Source organism: Panthera uncia, chromosome D1 (genome assembly GCF_023721935.1).
Source record: "Panthera uncia isolate 11264 chromosome D1, Puncia_PCG_1.0, whole genome shotgun sequence".
Taxonomy (NCBI): Eukaryota; Metazoa; Chordata; class Mammalia; order Carnivora; family Felidae; genus Panthera; species Panthera uncia.
In genome coordinates, this window is record NC_064808.1 from 2917909 (window position 1) to 2923580 (window position 5672).

At 58.1% G+C, this 5672-nt stretch overlaps 1 long non-coding RNA gene across 1 annotated transcript; it reads right to left on the reverse strand.

Annotated features, from left to right (window-relative positions):
• Window positions 1-92: 92 nt before the first annotated feature.
• Window positions 93-5406, reverse strand: LOC125930020 (uncharacterized). The gene is made up of 4 exons (XR_007460038.1): window positions 5205-5406; window positions 3465-3588; window positions 921-1020; window positions 93-302 (listed from the first exon to the last, which is right to left on the reverse strand). It is a non-coding gene; the product is annotated as an uncharacterized LOC125930020 (long non-coding RNA).
• Window positions 5407-5672: the final 266 nt, after the last annotated feature.

A 5672-nucleotide genomic window follows, 5' to 3' on the forward strand; every position in this document is an offset into this window, starting at 1 on the left:
CCCCCCCCCCCCCCCCCCCCCCCCCCCCCCCCCCCCCGGCCTCCCCAGCGGACCCCCCTCCCCCAGCGGCGAGAGGAGGAGGAGAGGATTTTTTTTTTTTTTTTTTTTTAATTCCTCAGACTGCTCAGGGTTCTGGTACGATTGTGTCATTCCGAGGCTTGGCCGCCGCTCCTGACAACAGCCCTCGGGCTTCCCTGCCGGGTTGTCGTCCAAGATCTTGTGACAGGGAAAGGGCTTGCGTGGTTAGAAATTCATTTCTTTGCCTAGGATCCGGCCTGACTCCACTTCCAGGGAAAGGCGGGCTGCCAGGGGACAAAGGCAAGGGGTTGGGAAGAGGTGGGACCCTTCTCCCACCGGCGCGAGGGGTTCCTGGCACGTGCAAACCGCTGGGAGCTTCTCCCGCAACCCAGAGGGGCTTGGCCGGCCCCCCACCCCACCCCACCCCTTGGTCCCTGGCCCTGTCCTAGCTGCATATGCTGCGTGCATGTGAGGGCTGGGGCCGTCTGGGGAAGCCAGCCGTTAGGCTGCACTTCCTGTTAAGTAGGAAAACATGTTCTGTTTGCTGATGTTATAAAGAAGGCATGTGTTTACAAACGCTCATTGGGGAGAGCCTGGTGAATGGGCCCACTTCCGGCCTCCCCTTCCCAGAGAACTGATTGTCTGGTTGACGGAGGGGGGGCGGGCGCTCTGAATGGAAAGACCCCCTTGCCCAGGAAAAGCAGACTCCGCTGAATTCGAAAGTGATACAGGGAACTCTCTCCTAAGGTGGGCTGAGGCCACATAAGGAGGGCCTTGAGTGCCAGAGCGAGTCCTGGGGAGGTCTGGCAAGTTGGCCAGCCGGAGAGGGGGTGCTTCTTCCTTCTCCAGGGGCTTCTCTGTCGGTCCACCTACCACCTACCCCGTGCCTGGCGGCGGCTCACCATTTCAGGAGCTGCAGCGTTGGAACTATGCAAACGGCTTTCTGGAACTTCTCGGAACTAGCCTCCATTTTTAAAGAAGACAAAACGGGTCCAGAGTAATCTGCAAAGAGCGGGGCACAATTGAAGCGGCAAGCCCGGAGCGTGAACCCTCAAGCTGGAGGTGAAGCATTCCTCCGTTGTTCGTGGAAGCACGGGGAACCTCACTGCCACAGAACGGACGTGAGCGTCGAACCACAAAATTCCGGCAGGGCCCTGAGCTTCCAGGCTTGGTGCAGACTCACGGCTGCAGCGACTGGGGTCCTACCTGGTGAGAGATGTGTCTGCTCCCTCATTTCTAGGAGCCAGACTCCAAGTTACCAGGTGGCTGCACAAGGCCACGGGGGTGGGGAGAGGCGGGGCCGGGCCCGAGGGATTCTTGCAGGTTCTGCATGATAGCGTCTGTTTTCACCTTCTATCGGACAGTTCCTAAACTTTTTAGTCTCCGGGTCCACTTGCATTTTTAAAAGTTTTCAAGGACCCCAAAGCGATTTTGTCGGTATGGGTTTCATCCACGGATATTTACTGCCTTGGAAATTAAAATGGAGGAAAACAACGTAAAACCGCAAAAGTATATAAGCACACACTCCGTTAGCCATCAGGTGACGAGGTCATAAATGCACGCCGTCTCTGGGAAACTCCGTTACATGCGCAAGAAAGAATGAGAGGGAAAGAGGCAGCTAACGTCTCAGTGTTACCATGAGAATGATGTTGACCTCTCAGACTTCCCATACACACATTTGGAGAACCGCTGTTTCGGTTTGTAGGGAGAAGTCCCAGGCTGCCTGGCTTCCTTGTGGCTGGGCCTGGCCCTGTGACAGCCTGGCCAGCGGGCTGTGAGCCGGCCTCATGGTGTCTCGGGGGTGCCGTTCGTATGGAACACACGAGACTAGAGCGGCCTGGACAAGTGCGGCATGATCGCTCTGTGAGCAAGGGCCACGTCCCGCCTCTGAAAGGAAAGCAGTGACCCCTCCCACAGGCTGGGATTTAGTCAAGGACGCAGGTCAACTCAGAGCTTGTAGACCAAGGGCGGCCCTTTAGAGGTCGGGGAGCCCGGGTCACTAGTCCCGTCAGACCTCCCCATTTGTCCTAGATCGCTTACCTGGGTTCCTCTGGGAAGGAGAAATCAACCCCCCGGTTTAAGCTACGGTGTTGGGACTTTCTTATAACACTAGCCTAATTTGCGTCCCGATCGGTACATCGATCATTTTCACACATCTGGGCCCGAGCCTTGGGCTTTCTGATTTCACGATGTTTGCCAGGTGGATGAGCTTTCTGTCAGTGGGAAACACATCCTTGGGAGGGCTTGGAGCTTGAGCTGGAAGCACGGGTTGGTGGAACAAGGAGCCACAGCGGGCTCCGTTGCATGAAACTGGCTTTGGGGCTCAGTGGGGAGCCAGGGACCTGGGTGCACCTTTGATTTTTACCCAGGGCTCACTTCCCCCACTCTTTGCTCTCCTCGAGAGGTTTGCGAGAGGCCGAGGAGGGTGGCTTATGGAGGTGAGGCCACAGCCTGAGTGAGAGGCCGTTGCCCAGTTGGACGTTAGGTAGAAGCAATTCCACTTGTCTCTTGGGGCTGAGGGAGACTGGGGGAGCCCGAAGCGGCAGGTCATAGGGTGAGAGATCCAAGGCCTAGTACACGTATACAACCCCCAGACCAGCGGGGTTTGCCTGGCAGATGGATGGCCTTTGTGTTTCTGGGAGAACGGAGTCACCCTACACCAGCACACAGGTTATTTGTGGACACAGAGAATGCTGATGTGGTACTTTTTTTTTTTTAAGTTTATTTATCTATTTTGAGAGAGAGAGAGAGAAAGAGGAAAGGAGGAAGGAAGGGGAAGAGAGAGGAAGAGAGAGAACCCCAAGCAGCCTGAGCATTGTCAGTGCAGAGCCCAACTTGGGGCTCCGTCTCAGAAACCAGGAGATCATGACCTGAGCCAAAATCAAGAGTCAGACGCTTAACCAACTGAGCCACCCAGCCGCCCACTGAGCTGGTACTTTTAAGGGAAATTGCTAGGTATTTACTAGTGTGCAAGTTAGTAAGGGCTCCCAAGAGTTGGTTTTTATAAACAAAAACCAGTATGTCCTATAATGTGCCTTCTAGCAGCCTTCTTGGCAAAGGAGGGCAGGGGAAGGATGGGTGGGATGTGAGGCTTAAGCCTGTCTTAAGCATATCAGAAAATCCTGGGAGGGCCTGTGGGTGCCCAGGATGCCTTTGGCAGAAAGGATCAGACTCTGCTAATGCCCATCTGTATTTTCTTGAAGAGGCTGGGTGGGGTGACCTGAAGGGAGCCTTGAATCTGTAAACAAGCTCATGGAGGGGGAGTATCCGATCTGAATCCTGAAGGATGGGCAGGACCTGGGCATCTGATCATGATGAGAAAGAGCCATCCAGGTGGTGGGAACGGCAAAATGAGGGCCTGAAGTGGGATTTGGGATCTGCCCCTCACTACTGCTGCTTGGAAACCGAGTATGGTTCTCTCTTTGTCTCACCAGGTTTTTGCTCACCTCTGGGACCGAAGTTCCTGGAAGCTGGGATCAGGTCATACACATCCGGCGGTCCCCGGCAGACTGCAGGACAGCAGACAGCGCTCAGGGGACGGTCCCAGAGTTGCACAAGTCAGACGGGCACCTAGGGAAGAAGGAAGGACCAGGTAAGGAGGTGAGGCATGTCCCAGAAGGGGTGGAGTTGGGTCCCTCTCGATGGAGGAACAAGCTTGCAGGCCTTTCTGCCTGTGAGAAGCCGGCTGCCTTCCCATTCCTTCTTCAGATGTGACGCGGTACGAGGATGGCCGGCGGGGGGGGGGGGGGGGGGGAGGAGGGAAGCTTGTGTGAGTCGTGGGCGCCATGCAGCCACTTCACAGGGCGGAGGTTTCTAGAAGAACCTGGCCCGTCATTCTTGAACTCCTCTGATTTTCATTTATTGAGATATTACTGTCCTGAAGGAAGCAGCACTCCTGCTCCTGAGCCTGAACTTCTGGAAAAGAGGGCAGCTGATGGGGGGGGCGGGGGCGGGGGGGGGGGGGGGGGGGGGGGGGGGGAGAGGGGCGGGAAGAAGGGCTCGTATGTGTCCTGGGCAGCCGTAACAAATTGTCACACGCTGAGTGACTTAATACGACAGCCGTTTATTGTCTCCGGGAGGTCAAAAGTCCAAGATCAAGGTGTCGGCAAGGTGGGTTCCCTCTGAGGCTGTGCGGGTCCCAGGTCCCTCCCGCAGCTGCTGGTGGCTGCCAGTGACCCTGGGCTTCCTCTGCCGGCCGAGGCACAGCTTCAGCCTCCGCGTCTGTCCTCACGTGGCCGTCTCCGGACGCCCCTCGTCCCCTCTTCCTCTTCTCAGGACACTCGTCGCTGTGGATGTAGGGCCCACCTGAATCCTGGATGATCTCACCTTGAGATCCTTATGTTAATCACATCTGCAAAGACCTTTTTCCCAAATGAGGTCACGTTCCCAGGTTCCGGGCGGACATACCTTTGCGGAGGGGGGAAGGGAGGAGGCCCCTGTTTGACTGGAAGAGGCAGGGGCACTGCCGGGGACAACTGGAAGGCTTGCCAGAGGAGAGGGTGACGAGCAGGGTCTGGAGGGGAGGCACGCTGCCGGGCGGAAGGGGAGTGGACAGGGACGCTGGTGCCCTGGGAAGATCCTGGGGGCAGCTTGAAATGTCCACCGAGAATGCAGCATGAAATTCAGTTTGTCTGCTTCGCTGTGCTCCTGAAGAGGCGGCCCCGAGGGACACGTGTCTTCCCCGAGTCAGTGCCCGGTCTGCCGGGGCACCGGCGGTGGGTATGGAGGCTGATTTCGTTTGGACGCTTGTCTTTGTCTCCAGGCCCGGCTGCGCTCGGCCTGCCAGGACCTCCCTGGGGCTCCCACGCCCCCCACAGCTCGTCTGTCCCGAGGGCACCCCTCCAGGTCCCAAATACCTGCCCCCTCCCCCCCCAGCACCACTGGGCCGTTGGGGCCACGGGCTGTCCAGACACTGCCAGGACCTCACCTTGGTTCCGGAGCCAATTTCTGGCACATCAGGGAACAAGAGGGGCCTTCAGGTCCTCGCTCTGGAAAGGCTGAGGTTTGCACAGCCGGCCACACCTGCGTTGTCCCGGAGGGGGACGGCCAGCTGACCCCACGACACACCCGCGTGGACAGCATGGGGATTTCGCAGCACAGGCGCAGTGTTGCATTCGGTGTCCCCAAACGGACGGGGCGCACAGAGGAGGGAGACTGAGCCCACCCCTGCAAGCTGTCGGCCTTACCCTAGTCCTTGAATCCCTGACTCGGTTTCCCACGGGTGGAACGGGGCCATCTGCCTTCGTGGCGGGGCTGCAGCAGTACCCTTCACTCGAAGCTCTCCCTGGCCCTCTCTGGTCGATCAGGCTGTACATTCTGGGTTGTGCGAGGAAAGGGGGCCCGCCTGGACCCCAGTGTGGGGAAGCGGAGGGACGTGGTATTCAGAGGGAAACAGGCTCCTTCCAGGTGAGGCCCCGCCTCCCACCCTGCATGGCCTCACCTTCAAAGGAAGGCTGTGCGCCTACTCTCGGATCCCAGACCCATCACGAGGGCCACTCTGGGGCCTGTGATAAGAGGCCTGGTTGCTTCCGGCCCTGTCAGGGTTGTTTCACTCTGACTCTGTCTCCTCTCCTCTGAGGCCTCTGCACAAAGCCAGGGTTCCGCTAGCAACAGGCCCTCACGAGACAGGGTGCCGAGAGCACCCACAGTCCTCT